Raw genomic sequence first — 17747 nt, forward strand, 5'->3', positions numbered from 1 at the left:
TTTGCCTTTTACCAGAAATTTTTTGTGTGTGTGTTTATTGTTTTTTATTTACCCAAGTGAAGGATATCTTTACCTTTCAGAGTAAAATGGAGAACAGATGTATGTCAGGCAATATCTGCAATGGCAATCCTTCTGCTAAATTCTCAGTAGTACTAATACCAGCAGTTATAGCAGACAATGTGCACTTAAAGATGGATTTTTCAGTTCTGCACTTTCTGTGATATGCTCTGCTAAATAAAATTTCCAAAGTATCTAAAACTGGTTATTTGATTCAATCTCCTTAGACTATTATGAGTGTTGTTGCAACTAATTCTTGCCTTCACAATGATTCCTATATGTGTGGCCTATTGAAAAGTAAGTATTTATTTCTTTGGGACAATAAATGGAAGGTACAGTTCTGGAACAATAATCAACTTGAATTCTTACTGCTAGCCCAGGTATGGATGTATAATATCATCTCGGGCAGGGAAATGTTTTCAGGCATGCTTTCTCAGTTGGAAACTGAGAGCATATGCAGTGGCAGAAAGTAGCAACTAGCCTTTGGTTGCTTAAGGGTAGTCATTGAAAGCCTGAGCTTTAAACCAAATTTACTAAATACCATCTGGTCTTATGCTTAAAATACACATTCTGTTTTGAAAGTATGGCTGACTTGCAGAAACAAAGCACATAAATCAGAAAGTTGAATTTTTTAAATTTTCCTTTTGTTATAATAATAGATGATTGGCATTTCAAAGACAAAGTTTGCTTTGATCTAAAATTATATTTAGTTTGAACAGCTAATGTACTAACTACTGGTCATGTTTCAAAAACTGAATTAATAAGAAAATGAAAACTTAATTTCTGGGCAGGAGTGATGTTTTAGCGTTTAAGGTGTTTATCTGCAAAGCCAAAGGATGCAGGTTCAATTCTCCAGGACCCACATAAGCCAAATGCACAAGGTGGTACATTCATCTGGAGTTCATTTGAAGTTGATAGATGTCCTGGGTGCCAATTCTCTCTCTCTCTTCCTCTTTCTCTTTCAATCTCCCTCAAACAAATTATATATGTATATGTATATGTATATGGCTGGAGAGATGGCTTAGTGGTTAAGCCCTTGCCTGTGAAGCCTAAGGACCCTGGTTCAAGGCTTGATTCCCCAGGACCCAAGGTCAGCCAGATGCATAAGCAACTTGAGTTGCTTTTTCCAGCTGAATCTTTACTATGAAGACAAATCCTGATTTTATCCAAAAATATGTATATATTGGGTATGTTATATGATCATGTGCGTATTTAACTTTCCAAAGAACTCTGAAATCTGCCTAAGTTACTAACAGCAGAATTATGACCTATCAAACATCTTTTAATTAGATAAGTTGGTCTAAAAATGTTAGTTGTTTTTTAATACAAAGGCAATGAATTCCACTAAAAGAACTTGCTATGTAAGCAACATATGAGGTAGCTTGTTTTTAAACCAGTAAGACCATACATACACATATACAATTTTATATCTACTTTAGTGATATAAAAAATTCACTCATAATGGCAGAAGTCAAGGACTGAATTAATTAAATTGAATTAGCATTTGTTCTTTAGTATTAGCCTATATTAATTGCACATAACAATGGTTTTACATTATAATACATTCATAATTATGTATATTACTATATATATAAGTATATAATTATGAAAGTAATATATATACCACATGTAATTATGAAAATATTATATGTACTATATATAATTATGATGGTGTTATATACATACTATATATTATACATACATAATTATTAAAGTATTATATATGCTATATATTACATATAATTGTAAAAGTATTATGATGAAAAGTGTTCAATTAATATACATTAATGCTAAAGAATACATAAAATATAAAATATTATAAATATATATTTATATATATGTATATAAATATGTAAATATATATAAGTTTATGTTTATATATAATGTATTTTAATTTATCCTCTCATTTTTCTTTCTTGCTTACTGGTACCTATTGTACTTTCAAGTTGTGTGTGTGTTTGTATACCAATGACTTTAATTAGGGTTACTTAGAAGAGCATAGGTAAGGGTTATATACTTGAACATGGAAAAGTTGCCAGTGTCCTCATCACTAAAGAAAATTTCTCTTCACCCCCCATCAACCTTTAACTGCCACTACAGTCTCAGGAATGTTGGGCCTCTGGGTCTCTCCTCTCCACCTCCATGATGGAACATTGATGGGTCTATTCTTTAATGTGAAGTTTTAAAGATATTGAATGAGAGTTAAAGAATATAAATAAATAAAGCAAATTCATTCAAGTAGCAGCGTTCAAGAATGAAATGTTTACCATGAACTTACAATTTATATTCTTTTCAGGAAATAAATATGACAGTGCTTCACTTACTTTCTTGTTCTTGGGACAGCATACCCAACAAGAAGGAGCATAAGGATAGAGTTTCATTTCAGCTTATAGTTTTGAGAGGAAATCTATCATTGCAGGGAAAGCATGTTAACAGCAAGAAGCTAATGCCACATTGTCACATCAGCAGAAAGGAAGTAAATAAAAATGAGTGTTGAATGTTCAATTATTTTTCTCCTTTTTAAAGAATCTAGGATGCTAAGTAATATGATGGTGCCACCCACATTGTGAGTAGGTCCTCCCATTTTACCTAATCTAGGCTAGAAAATCCTTCAAATCTGAATCCTGACAAAATCACAACCAGAGACTAATCATCACAAAAGGTATTAAATAATAGCAAAACAATAGTTAAATAAACTATCCTTTATGAGTCCCCATTAAATCAATAACTATGGTTATAAAAACAAATGAATGAGGCTGGTATACAGTACTGCAACAGAGAGCTTGTGTAAGATGCAGAAGACTCTGAATTCTATTCCAAGACCTGTAACAAAAAAATTTGAAAGAATAATAATTTATTCATATAAGAATTCTATTTCAGATAAACATTTTGTAAATTAAAATACCAACAATATGGAATAAAGTTACAAATGATGAGGCTATTTTTGTAAAATTGCAACTCTTAAACATGTTATAAGAAAATGTGAGTGTTTTGTGTGTTACCAGAAATTTTGTTAGAAATGTGTTTACAAAAATTAGATTAACATGAAAACCACACTTCTCTAATGATTGGAATGCTTTCTTTAGTATATATTCTCATTAAGTCCATAGCAACCAAATTCATGTTTGATAATGTGAAAAGTTAGTGATAATTATAGGTGTTGGTTAACAAGTATATAGCATTCATCTTATTTATTTTTGTGGTTTTGGGTATCAAATAAAGAGCCTATGTATGCTGTACTCTTAAGTGCTATATGATTACTAAAGATGACACATTTCAATCTTAACCATCACTGAACACTGTAAGATTGGAAGGCAATTCCTAATACACAATAGTATTACATAGATGTTTTTGTCTCAGTATTATAGGCCACATCGTCCTAATTTTCCAGATGAGAAAGTACCCTTTATACTGCAGGGTGTGCTGATTTTAGTCCTGAGGTCAATCATTTTTGCATCCCTATGCTCTTAGCATTAGAAAAACTCTTATAAAACCCAGTTCATTCTTTTGTTTCAGACCTGATAATGGCCAAAACAAGAGGTTGAAATAGCATAAAACTCATAAATATTGCGCAACTTTTTAACTTTAGATAAAATATTGTTCACAGCTGAAAGTCACAACTAATTGAATGTATCTTAGGCACAGCTTGAGCTACCTGGAGGAAAGATTTGTATATATATATTTATATCTAAAAATTAAATTTATATCTCTAAACTTATAAATAAATTTCAAGGATTCAAAATTATATCTCTAACTTAGCTCCATGTAACTTTGGGTTGACATTTCATGAAACACAGTATCATCTTCATCAAGTCTAGTTTTTCACTCCTCTAAGTAGATGAGAATTTATTTATATGTTTTCCAAATTTCATGTTAATATTTCAGTTTCATATGTAGAATGGATTCTCCTTTTCCTATCTTGGTCTCTTTGCAATAACTACAGTGAGCTTTGAAAGGCAGCTATGTGCATTGGAGAGTTAATGTAAGACACACCATTCACAATATAGTTAGAAATTTAATCTGTATTCATCCAAATTCATGGATGCTGTCTATTTTAAATTATTATTTAACAAAAGGTATGCAGGTTTGTCTTTTTATTAGGACTTTGTATTTTTAGGAACCTTCATTCTTTTAATATTTGAAATGTATATATGAGCTAGTAATCCAATAATATTCCTATATAGCTAATGGCAAAGTAGAACAGAATTGAATGCATTTGTCACAACTGGGAATTGTATTCAGTAAGTGAGATTACAGTTTTTTGTTTTTCTAAACCCTATTTGTAGACAACAGTGGACAATAATTTCAGATCATTTCTAAGGACCTAAACTGAGGTTCCTTTTAGACTAAGCTCTAATTTACTAAGTCTATGTTCAACAACAGGGTGAATTCTATGACTGAACTAATTACCATGTACAAAACAGATTATTCATTCTAAAAAGGCAAGTTTTCTGCATCTGTTAATACTTGCCTTTTTATATTCCATCTTTTACCTACCTCCAAAAGACAAATGGACAAAATGTTGAAAACTTTCCTATTTATAACCTTAAACTCTTCTATGCTTAAAAAGTGCCTTGCCAACTTGTATTAAGTGATTTTTCATTTTTTATTTTAATTTTCCTGACATCAGACTTGTGAAAACTATGCAGATTCAACGAATACTTCTTTTTTTTAAATATTTTCATACTTTTATTGGTGCTGAGGAACAATACACAAACATTTCAATTGTACACAAGTCTTAACACACGTACCAAAAATCTAAAGACCATGTATTGTTTCTTTAGAAGTTATTCCAGTGACACCCAGCTTCAATCTCAGAGGCATTTTTCCTTATTAGGCTCTCGTGTACAAACATCTTCAAATGCGCACAATCTCTACTCAACTCCCACTGGTTCACAATTTTAGTATCATACACACTGCAAATGCAAATTTTTCATCTTTCACAGTACGTTATCAAAATTATTAAGAACACTGGACTACCACGACTAGAGATGTCACAGAGGCACACAGTGCGGACAACAGGGCAGTGACCAAGGAGTGCTTTTTTTGTTTTTTTTCTTAGGAAACGGCTCTACTAAAAACACAGACTAGGAGTAATTGAAAATATTCAAGACATATTAAATGCACAAATGTGACTCCAAATTGCCATTTAGTATGCTTTGTATTGTAGGATATAAAACTAACCCCCCACCTATGGAATGTTAAGCTGACACCCAAGACAGTCAAAGCTTCCCATAATTCAATATCCCACTATTTTCTGGTTGTACCAAAAAATAAACAACCAGCAAATGATTTCACCTCTTAAAAAAAATCATTTACACTTAAAAAATGGGATGAGGTGGGATTCCCTCCTTTTAAAAAATGTTTCTAGAGCTACTAAAAAACTTGCATTTACAAAATAGTTGATAAAAAATATTCCTCTGGATTGTACAAGAAGGAGACAGGGATGCTGATGGACACGGTGGATGACTACTCAGCCTTGGCGTCTTCCTCTCCCGCTTCCTCAGAGGCTGGACTCTCCTCACTCTTTGCCTCTCCGTTCTCGCCATACCTTTGTTTCAAAAATTATCCATCCTTCAGAAAGCAAATGGACAAAAATTACTGATTGTATAACAACTAAACCAAATTTCCTGAAAATAACCCTGTATTTCTAATAACATTATAGACCATGGAAAATATAGTCACTGTTCTATTAATATTTTGGCTGCAAAGGAATATATTTCTAAATTACCACATGTGGCCATTAGAGCTATCAGGTATGCTACTAAAATTATTAATGATTTAATATTTTATGGACATAAGATTTTTTAATTTTTTGCTTATTTTTATTTATTTATTTGAGAGAAACAGAACAGAGAAAGACAGATAGAGAATGGGCATGCCAAGGCCTCCAGCCACTCCAAACAAACTCCAGATGTGTGCGCCCCCTTGTGCATCTGGCTAACATGGGTCCTGGGGAATCGAGCCTTGAACTGGGGTCCTTAGGCTTCACAGGCAAGTGCTTAACCACTAAGCCATCTCTCCAGGCCTGGACTTAAGATTTTTACATGAAAATAAAATTTATTCAGGATCTTGATGAAGAAAAAAAAAAGTGCTGGAATCTGGAAGAGAGACAGTCCCCAGAAAGTTAGCTTGTCTTGTGCCAGATAGTGCTACATGAGTGACTGGGGGAAAATGGCCAACATCTGTGGAAGCAACTAATGGTCTAAGCTACTCAGCAGCAAACAACCTAATGTGATGCTCACACAAGTGCAATAGTGGCACACAGCTATGGTAGGTAACCAACTGTTCTTGAGTTGGCTAATGGATCTGCTCACAGGAATGAAACCCACACCTGATTCTGGGAAAGAAGTCAGAACCACATCCAAAAAATAAGCCCACTCTCCATTGTCATGCTCCCACCAATTTTTTCTCTCTAAAATAATAATGGTTATCCCAGTTATCTTGTGCTCACTTCATTCTCCATTGGAAAATTTGCTTTTCTTTTTCAGATAGATGCAGAGCCTGAGGAGAGAATCAGCCCATCATACCTCACCAGATCCCCAGCTGAAACTGTAGAGTAATTAGGGAAATGTGCAAGAGTGCTGCTTTCTTGGTGAACGTGGTACCAGTATAAGGGGGAAGGAGATGGATGCTGAGAACACTCAACTCCTACCAAACCAGATATCCAGAGACAAAGAGGCTCCCATGACCTCATCACTTAAGTAGACATAAAACAAACCCAGCATGGCTCAGAGAAATTCATGGAAGAGGGGCAGAAATATTGTTAGAGTCACATGTTGGGACATTATGCACTGAGATGTTGCCTTTGCCCATAAATGATGGCTACGCCAACAATGCAGGACCCATATTCCCCAATAAGGAGGGTCCCTGCAGATGGGAGAGAACAGGGAGGAGGCTAATGATGGTGCCAACATGGCTGAATAAACAGTGTGTTCATAATTAATAATAATAATAATTTATTATAATTCATTTGTGTACTTTAATAATACTGCCAATTTCTCTTCAAATACTTGCTGCAACTGTTTCCTTCCCTCCCATTGGCATATATACTTATATATCTTTGTTCATTTATAAGTAGAATGGCCTCAAATCAATTGCCTCATGCTTTTACTACAGTGTCAATGCTATTGCACAGTATTAGTTATATACCAAAAACTCAGACATTACTTGGAACATCATTATTTATTATTTGGAGTTAATCCATTGTATAGACATCTTAAAGAATAACTGAAGCATCTAAAGTACAAATGATGATGAATAACAAAATATCTGCTTTGTCTATTTTTGTATGGCTTTAATTTAATGGCTGAGTTGTTCTCAAGTTGTGTTTTATATAACTTCTAAATAAAATGTAAGATAGGCTTAAGTTGTCTCACTGATACTACTAACATATCAATTAGCCCAAGTGGTCATGAGTGGTGTCATTGACATGACAACTTTTTCTTAAATCAGACACTTAGTTAATGTGTTGGGATAAATTATCAAAATTGTATTGCAAAAGATTAAGGTCTATGTAGAACATAATTTAGATATGCTCCAAGTAAACCCAGGAGAGTTCTGAAGTTAAATGGGAATGATTTGATCAGTGGCTTCTTCTATTTAAAGAGTTGTCCTGTCTTCCAGTAATATGGTGTTTATTCATTTTAAACTACCTTACACCAGATAAATAATTTTCTCTATAATCTAATATATAATTTAAGACAGCATATTAAAACATAGCACAGCCTGGAATTAAGGATTCTCTTTCCTCAGGTCCAGAGTCCTGGGATTAGTCATGTACTCCTGTGCCATAAGGAATCTGATAAACTTTTGAAGCAGTTTCATCACAGACCTAGCACATAAAAACCTAACCATTCCCCTCTCCTTTTCTTTCTTTAATGAAGAATAGATGTTAGAAATTAGATAGATAATTTTGGGTAACATGGCACTACTAGTGAACAGTTATTTTCTCTTGGTTAAAAGCAGGAAATGTCCCAGTTCCCTTAAGAAGGAGATCTTAGCCTACTGTGGTGGTGCATGCCTTTAATCATAGCACTAGTGAGGCACAGGTAGAAAGATCACCATGAATTGAAGGCCACCTGAGACTACATAGTGAATTCTAGGTCAGCATGGGCTAAAGCAAGATACTACCCTGAAAAACTAAAAGAAAAACTTTTTAAAAGAAGAGGATAATGTTCTTCCTTACCTCTTTTTTCCCCTAAAGAAGTCTCAACCAGCCTCCACCATGCTGGAGAAATGCCCAAAGGGAGGTTCTGACTTCCCTTATTTATTTTCCCTAAAGAAGTTCCCCTGTCCCAGAAACCACAGGTCAGAATGTAACTCAGACTGAAAAGCACAAAACATTGAAACTGGATTGACCAGCTCATCCCCCCTCCCCCATAGAGTAAAGTCTCATTGTTATAAGAAGCCCTAATCCAAGTCACCATGTGGATTACACACTTGAGACACTTCTCAACTTGGGAGAATTCTGCCTTACCTTCTTTAATACTATCCCATCTCTTTGGTTCCCCCTGCTCTATGGTTGCTATACCTTCTTTCCTTCTTTTAAGCTATATGATAAATTTTTTACCAACTTTATTATCTGTGGTATGCAAATTTAATTTGTTGTATTCATGAGACAAGAAACTGGAGGTCACTGACTCAGAGGAATATATGTGTGACCATGACTATCCTGGACTCTATCTCCTGACTAAAGACTCAACCAAGATCAGAGAAAAGCCAGAACTATCACTCTCAAAAGCAATCCAAATTCCTTTATCATATGTGTGTGTGTGTGTGTGTGTGTGTGTGTGTGTGTGTGTGTGTGGAGAGAGAGAGAGAGAGGGAGAAAGAGAGAGACCACATTCAAAAATATCTTCACTTGACCCTGTGAGAATTCTTCAAGTTTTTTTTTTAGATATGTATATATTCTCTATAGGTAAAAGGGAGGAGGGTTAATCAACATTTAAGTTGGTATGAATAAGCCATAAACCTTCTTCTTTGGACAATGGCACACCCAAAGACATAGAGTTTTACTAGAAAAATTTCACTGCCAAGTATGGGTTACTTTCCCCTAAGTGGTTTGCCAGGGAAGGCCCTGATGCCTTTAAAACATTACAGGCCATGGCCAAACCTCTTGATTTTAGAACTAGATGGTAGGACCCAATTGATGCAAGATATTGAGGTTTAGGAGGGGGTCTCCCAGAATTTATGAACCTAAAGTTTTTGGTTCTGTCCTATTATTAATAATAATTACTTAATAAAGAATTAATATTCTTATTAATAAAGAATAGATGGACTCGATAAAGATAAATTATGAATTATAAAGCTTATTGGGGGAAACCACAAATTGTGGGTTTTATTTAAGAAAGATTGAGATCTAGGAAGGAATGCTAGAACAGTCATAAACACATAGGAAGTAGGAATGTAGGAGCTTGTGCACACAGACATAGGAGAAAATGGATTGGCATCTGCCATGTGTTTTTTGAGAAGCTAAAAGATCAACTGGTAAGGGTAGACCATGAGATTCAAAGGAGAAATGAGAAGTGAAGTGGGTCACATTCATGGTTACCCCAAATTTAAAGAAATTACTCAGGTAGCAAGCCTAGAGTTAGAAAAAGCATCCAAGTGGTAGATATTGAGTGTTAGATGTGTTCCTTTCCTTCCTAGATAAAAGAATTCCTTCCTAATACTGGCGCTACCATTGGTGTGAGTACATTATATTAGGTCTAGTACCAGTTAGAATCTGTCTTGTCCTAATCTTTCTTGTTGTTTTTGTTAGATATTTTATGTGTGTTTCAATTTGTTCTTCAGTATTGATCAACTTAGGTTATTATATACTTTAGGATATTAAAATAGTATCTCCACTTGTATCAAATGGTAAAAGTAGGGGCTAGAGAGATGGTTTACCTGCAAAGCCTAAAGACCTGAACTCGATTCCCCAGTACCCATGGAAAACCAGATGCACAGACTGGCACATGGATCTGGAGTTTGTTTGCAGTGGTTAAAAGCCTTGGTGGGCCCATTCTCTGTGTGTGTGTGTGTCTGTGAGTCTCTCTTCTCTCTATTTTTCTTCATGAAAATAAATAAATATAATCTTTGAAAGACAAAAATGTCTATAGCCCACAAAAATCATAATACAGCATATATGCATATATTTTGTCATTCATTACATGTGTCATAACAATAAATGTTTGTGTTTCTTATTCTGAATTAGCTATGAGACTTGTTTACTTCACTGTCCATCACAGAGTTTTATGTTTCGTAAATACTATTTTAATCAATCAATGAACAATGAACTGATTGTACATCAATTCATCCAAACAAAATGAAAACTTTCTTGTGTTACAGGTTTAACGATGTTAATAAAAGGGAATGTTAGTGGAGACATGTCACTTAATATTACTGGAAATTTAAAGAGAAAAGTAAAACTGGGTACCTCGTTGAAATATGAACTCCTCCCAGCCAGTCTTTCACTATGGAAAGACCACTGGAGAAGTTTAACCTCATAGTTAAACACATGCACTGAGAAGCATGGCCACCTCAGCTAGACCTACTCTTCCACTTTACTTCTAGCAGTAACAGAATTCAGAAATTCCCCCAAAGAAAATTTAAGTTTATTCCCAGTGTACATATATCTCTCGATCAGATCTAAGAAAAGATTTTGAAGACATAACTTTGCAAATATACTGACCTTAAGCTAGTGACAACACTTGTAATAGCTCAGCACTTTCTGTAGTTGGTCACAGAATAGTAATCCAAAAAGATGAAATGTAGGGCAGAGTCAAAGTGCCAGTGTGATTCAGATGATGGAGCAGGCCACATGATGAAAAGTGTGGCAGGTCTAGAAAGATGAATGAGTGGATAATGTACTTCCCTGCCAATTCTAATGACCGAGTTTTATTCCACAATACCCACTTAAGTCTGATGCACAAAATGCCACATGCATCTGGGATTCATTTGCAATGGTTGGAGGCCCTGATGCACCCACTTTCTCTCTCCCCTCTCCTTCCTTGCAAATAAATAAATTATTATTTATTTTTTAAAGTGTGCTAGCTTCTGGCTGCTGAGAGCAATGCTGAGCTCACAGTTAGCAAGAAAACATGGCTGTAGTCCCAGAGTGGCAGGGTAATAAATTCTGCAACAAGAATAGATTTGAAAGTGGTTGTATTCTCAAGCTTGCTTATGATGACTCAAGTTTAGCCAGTTTTCTTTTCTTCCTCTGGTTTTTCAGGGTAGGGTCTTGCTTTAGCCCAGGATGATCTGGAATTCACTATGTAGTCTCAGGGTGGCCTCAAACTAACGGTGATCCTCCATCTGTCTCCAACTGCTAGAAGGTATGAGCCACCCTGGCTGACTTTGGACAGATTTTTTATTATAGATTTGTGAATCATAGGCCAACAGCCCAGCTGTGATAAGCTGGGCTTCTGAACTAAAGTGGTTCTGTGAGCTTGCTTAGCATGTATGAAGTCCTGGTTTCAATCCTTGGTTCTTCAAAATAGCTCCAGAATTTCTTTTCTTTTATTTCACTAAGATTTTAGTAAACCAAAATTTCTTTTCAGCTTCATTCTTCTTTTTCAGTAAAAATTAAAAAAAAAAAACCTCACATCACTAGAACTGTCATTTCTGCTGTATAATTCTCTATAAAAGGACTAAAGCAATATTCATGTTTCCATTATTTTTAAGTCTAAGACTAACCCAGTCACCTTTAAAACCTGATGATCATGGTGATTTGGGACCATGCATTAAATATTAATGCATAAGTTTCTGACTGCAATCTTCTGGAGGGTAATCCTCTACCTTCCATTCTTTTTTTGTTTGTTTGTATGTTTTGATTTATTTGAGAGTGACAGACAGACAGAGAAAGAGGCAGATAGAGTGAGAGATTGAGAGAGAATGGGCACGCCAGGGCCTCCAGCCACTGCAAAGGAACTCCAGACGCGTGCTTCCCCCTTGTGCATCTGGCTAACGTGGGTCCTGGGGAACCGAGCCTCCAACCACGGTCCTTAGGCTTCACAGGCAAGTGCTTAACTGCTAAGCCATCTCTCCAGCCCTTCCATTCGTTTTTTTAAAGATTTTATTTTTATTTATTTATTTGACTGAGAAAGAGAGAGAGAATGGGAGCCCCAGGGTCTCAAGACACTGCAAATGAACTCCAGATGCATTGCACCCCCTTGTGCATCTGGCTAACATGGGTCCTGGAGAACTGAGCATGGGTCCTTGGCTTTGTAGGCAAACTCCTTAATCTCTAAACCATCCCTCCAGCCCCACCTTCCATTCTTTAGTAATGGGCTCACATCGATGAATCTTGACTCTTTGTATCTCCCTAGGGTTTAAACTAGGCTTAGCCAATTAGAGCACTTGTACTTGTTTAGCCATTAGTAAGTTCAGAAAATGTGAATTATAAATCAAATAATTTGAATTTGCCCTGTAATTTTTAATAGAGCTTTAAGAAGACCCTCTCTTTTTTTCCCCTCAGTTACCTGAGTTTTAATGAGTCCAAAATAAGCAGGGACTTGGCAGGGAATATGCAGCCACAGAAATACAACTTGCCTGAAGAGGAAAAGAAGCAGAGGTGAGAAGTCTTAGAGACAAGAGAGTCAGTTTCTTATATTATGTGACTCTCTGGAATTAGGCCTTACAAAGACCTACTTGGACTTAAGGATAGATGAACTAATCAAGTACATAGTTTTCTCAGACTGATTTATGACACCTAGAAGATATTCTCAACTAGAAGATATGTCTCCATCAAAAATATGCTATTGGACTTGGATCCTAACTAACTCCCAAACATCCTTATTTTAAATGCTGCATTTCCTGGATAGAGAAATGGTTCAGTCATTAAATATGCTTGCTTGCAAAGCCTGAATACCCTGGTTTTATTTCCTATGGCCCAAAGGAAGCCAGACACACAAAGTTGTACATGCCCATTTTCACTTTCTTTCTGTCTGCCTGCCTCTCTCTCTTTCTCCTTGTCTCAAAATACATAAATAAAAATATTTCAAAACCACATTCCTTGAATAGTGCTATTGTGATTGTTGGAGCCTTTAATAGAGGAAACTTAGTGAGAGACAGGTCTCATGGGAGGCTGAATGCTCGTCAAGGTATCATATCTGCCTCTTCCCACCTACACAGGTAAGGAGGTGGCTTCATCACACGTTCCCCGATGAGGTGCTGTCACTTTGCAGGTCCAAGCAGTTAGGCAACTTCATCATGGACTGGAAGTTCCAAAGCTTTGAACTAAAGCAGTTAATTATCCCTTATAGTTTGTAAGAGTATTAAAAAAGCCTACCAGTGAATCATACACAAGTATAGGCTGTTCATTTAATAAATATTATAAATGACTACATAAAATAGAACTTTTCCAACACTGTGACTATATAAGCATTATCTTATGGAGTGATATAGAAATTCAATATTCAGTGTAATTTAAATTATTGTTTCATAACACAACACAGAAACAATTATTTAAAACCTAACTTAGTGTTCTTGATCATTTAAAAGATTGTCAATATGTAATGTAATTGGACATATTTGTGACTAAGGTCTTACTATCATCTGTTCTAATATTATGTGACATTATATGTAAGATGAACATTCATATTAAGATTTATGTTAATATTGTACAAATTATAAATACTAGCATTGAATGGATATGTGTGTGGCAAAATTTATTGCACATTGTTGTAGGACCTTCAGAGGATTTCTTTTTAAATGTGAACTGCATTGGTGTACTGGTGAATGATGGGGTTATAAGCACAGATGTGAAGATTGGGGGGATTGCTGGTACATCAAAGGTACTTAAAGAACTGGGAGCTCTGGCCTACTCACTCCACTTGCCCCATCCTCTTCTACACCCAGGGAATCATGGGTTTGGGAACTAGGAGTCAGGAAGCTGGAGTGGCAGGGACAAGAATCCAGCTCCTACAGTGGCCTTGCATCCTCTGACTCTGGGGAATGGGGATATGGGTACCCAGGAGCCAGTCAAGAAACCGGAGCAAAAGTCCTGCTTCCACAAGCCAAAGGCAGCACCAGGGGTACCAGAACCAGGCAACTAGGACCAACCAGGAGGTCCAGCCTACTCACTCCGAGCTGCTGGGTATCCAGGGAACCAGGGACACTTCAATCAGGAAGGTGAGCAAGGGGCTTCCTCAGAAAGCTGGCAGGGTCCAAAGAGCCCCAAGCCAGCCAGGAGGCCTACAGTGACCAGGGAACTGGGAGGCACTGGGAAACAGGAGATCTGGCCTGCTCACTCCACACAGTGCACATCCTCTGATGCAGTGTATCTAAAAAATATTTTTTAAAAGAGTCTAAGTGTGATCTTAGTAAGAATAAGACATTTCAAGTCTTCAACACCATTAAATATGGAAATAAATCAGGAGATATGGAAAATAAGCACACTGATTTTAATGAATTTTGTATTACTAAGAAAAATAATAAAATAAAATGTCACTAAGTTAATGCATTTTTTAAATATTTGGGTTTTGTGTTTATATATTTAAACTAAAAGGACCCATGTATGGTGGTGCTTGCCTGTAACGGCAGAACTCAGGAGGCAGAGGTAGAAGGATTTCTGTGAGTTTGAGGCCAGCCTGGAACTACTGAGTGAGATCCAGGTCAGCCTTATTTATAGTAAGACCCTACCTTGAAAAAAAAAAAAAAAAAAAAAAAAGCAAAATTGAAAGGAAATATTAAGGTAAAGTTATTGTATTTTTTTTAATTGCACACTTACTTTATTGTCCAAATACTGAGTAAACACACAGCAAGCATTAACTCATTTAAGCTCACAATAACATCATGAGTAAAATATGGTTATGACCGAGGCTTTGTTAATGGAAAACCTGAAACTCTGAAGGGCTGTCAGGCTATCTGTGTTGTAGTTACCTTGTCACTGTATGTTTTTGATAGACCCTATAAAATAAATTTGGATAATGGAAGCTTAGTAAGAATAACACCAAAATAAGGAATGTCATTAGGAATGCAATCGGGGACTAGCTGTGTAGGTATCAAGACTCGTCAGTTACCAAGTGTGTTCCATCCATGACCTTTCTGCAAAATTTACCTCCATGGTGTGCAGCTAATATCACTGCAATAGAGTTGTGGAAAACAACTAGTAACCACTTGTGGATGGCCAACACATTGCCAGCCAAAGCATGCTTCGGAAAAACTGTTACAGTTTCTTCTGACTAGTAGGTCAGTTAAGTGTTCAAGAAAGAAAGAGCTCCTTTATGTGTCAATTCTCTAGTCACTTATAACACCATGCCAAAGCAAAAAGTCAATCCCTGTCAAATTATTCAGCATCTTTTTTTGTTATCAAGTTAGAATGTGGCTTTTGTGTGACTGGTGACACAATCTTCCATTGTACTGAACAGGAAAGTTTTCTTATACCAATTTATGCATTTTTAGCCTGCTGTAAAAACTGGGGAAATCAACAATTTACTGCATGTGTATGCTAGGATTCCTTGGATCACATTATCTGAGGTAAATCGAGACTGCTTTCTTCTAAATTTGATAAATCTCCAAATCCTTTCATTCTTGATGTAGGTAGTAAGTACACAAGGATGAATTAGGCTATCTGATAATGTAGGTATGGATTTTAATAAATTTTTGGCTTTATTAAGCAAATGGTAGCATTGCGATTTCACATGCTCCCATGTTGCTCTTCAGAGAATATGTCTAATCTTGAATGGGAAGTGACAGTCAGGCAAGATTAGATCACATTTGAATAGGGCCTTTAACCACTGATGTAAAACCTGATTGTCCCATTTTATTGCAGCTGAATTATTCCTCTCTTGCATTTTTGAAAGTCAACTCTCTTCTGCCTTGTTTCTTTTATAATTTTTTTTATTTATTAGATAAAAAGAGATAGAGATAGATGATAGACAGGTAGATAGAGGATAGATAGATAGATAGATAAATGATAGATAGTTAGATAATTATTGTGCCAAGCCCTCTACCCACTGCAAATGAACTGCAGATGCATGCGACACCATGTGCATCTGGATTACATGGGTTCTAGAGAGTCTAACCTTGGTCCTTAGGCTTCTGAGGCAAGTTCCTTAACTATTAAGCCATTGTTCCAGTTCTGTTGTTTCTTCCTTTAACAAATTGTCTCTGTGTGAATATCTTTCAAGACTGTATTGTCTTATATTGTATAATGTATTTTATTGATAGCTATTTTATCTCAGCCTCATTTGGAGAGACACCATTAAATAAATGTCATGAGTTTAACTCAAGCCAACTCTTCTTAAAACCTGAGGCAGAGTAGATGCTTTTTGGAGAGATCCCACATTTGTTCTACACTTTTGAAAGATCTAAAAAAAAGAATGAAAATTTGCTAACTTTGCTGCTTTGTAAAATACTTTTCTCCATTCATCATTCTCAACAGAAAAATTTCTTTGGAGTTGGGTCCCTGCTACCTCACTGGAAAAATAGTTATGAAGTCAACTTGTAATGATTCCATGAGTCCATTGTACTACTGCCCAAAGCAAGGAATAATTACAGGAATTATATTTCTCAAATCATAGAATACTAGGTTTCCAGAAGGTAAATAATGAAAGAATCATACCCTTAAAATATTGTAGCACTGGTAGTATAATTAGCTCTAAAATAAAGCTATAAAAGCATAGGATAAAAGGCAAAAGAAATCCATTATGGCTCACATAATGATGACACTGAATGACAAGACTGGCAATTTTTTTTTTTTAAATTGTCACATTGTGTCAGTAAACACACTAAATCAAATTGGAGTTTGACTTGCTGAACTAAAGACACCTGGTGCATAAAGTAATGCATGAAGAAATGTTCATATTACTGAATTTTGTTGCAACTTTTTCATTAGCACCCCATTTGGTACAAATCAAAACCCAAAATGTGAATGATGTGTGTTTTGCCAGTGTTTCTGGCCTCAAATCATAAGAATAGTCTTCCCTGTGGTCCTTTAGCTATGCAAGTCACCACACATTTAGAATCATTCCTTCATCATTCCATCATATTAGGTTTTCTGCAGCCACTTCATTGGATCTAATGCTCACTATCCCCTTTACCTTCCTAATACAATCAAGGCTACATTCCCTGAAACTACTACAATGTATAGTATATATTGTATTTGTTCATGGCTTTGCTAAATAAATGCATATACATGAATGTCTTTCTCTCTATGTCTGTATGGAGAGACTGAGAGTCAATACCGAAGTAAACTTAATTTTGGATTATGTGAAGAAATGGTCATGTTACCTCAAGTATGGAACATAATACATTAAATAGAGAAATATAGGTTATATAAAGATGATATTTTTCTCTACCAAATTAATCATCAAGTTGATCATGCTAAGGAGTTTGAATGTCTCTTGCTCTTTTAACTACAATGCATTCAGGCATAAAATGTGACAAAATTATTCTGAAATCAAAATTACTAAGTAAAGATATTTATGAGATTTGGGGTATCTTTCTGACTACTTGATTCTTAATGCGTTACTAAATTTTCTGGTAGTGAACTTAGAGCTCTTTCTTCCTTGCAGGTACTACCATGTAGGAATGCTGAGGATGTAACCTACTTTTCAAAGCAGTTGACTCTCAGTTAGTAATATCACCTAGATGATTAATGAATTATTATACTTGTTAGTCTTTTTATTTATTCTAATTAATTTTTATTTGAAGTGTTTGAATTTACATGTCTATTTCTTTCCTGAAATCTGGGATGATTGTAA

Source organism: Jaculus jaculus, chromosome 7, assembly GCF_020740685.1.
Source record: "Jaculus jaculus isolate mJacJac1 chromosome 7, mJacJac1.mat.Y.cur, whole genome shotgun sequence".
Taxonomy (NCBI): Eukaryota; Metazoa; Chordata; class Mammalia; order Rodentia; family Dipodidae; genus Jaculus; species Jaculus jaculus.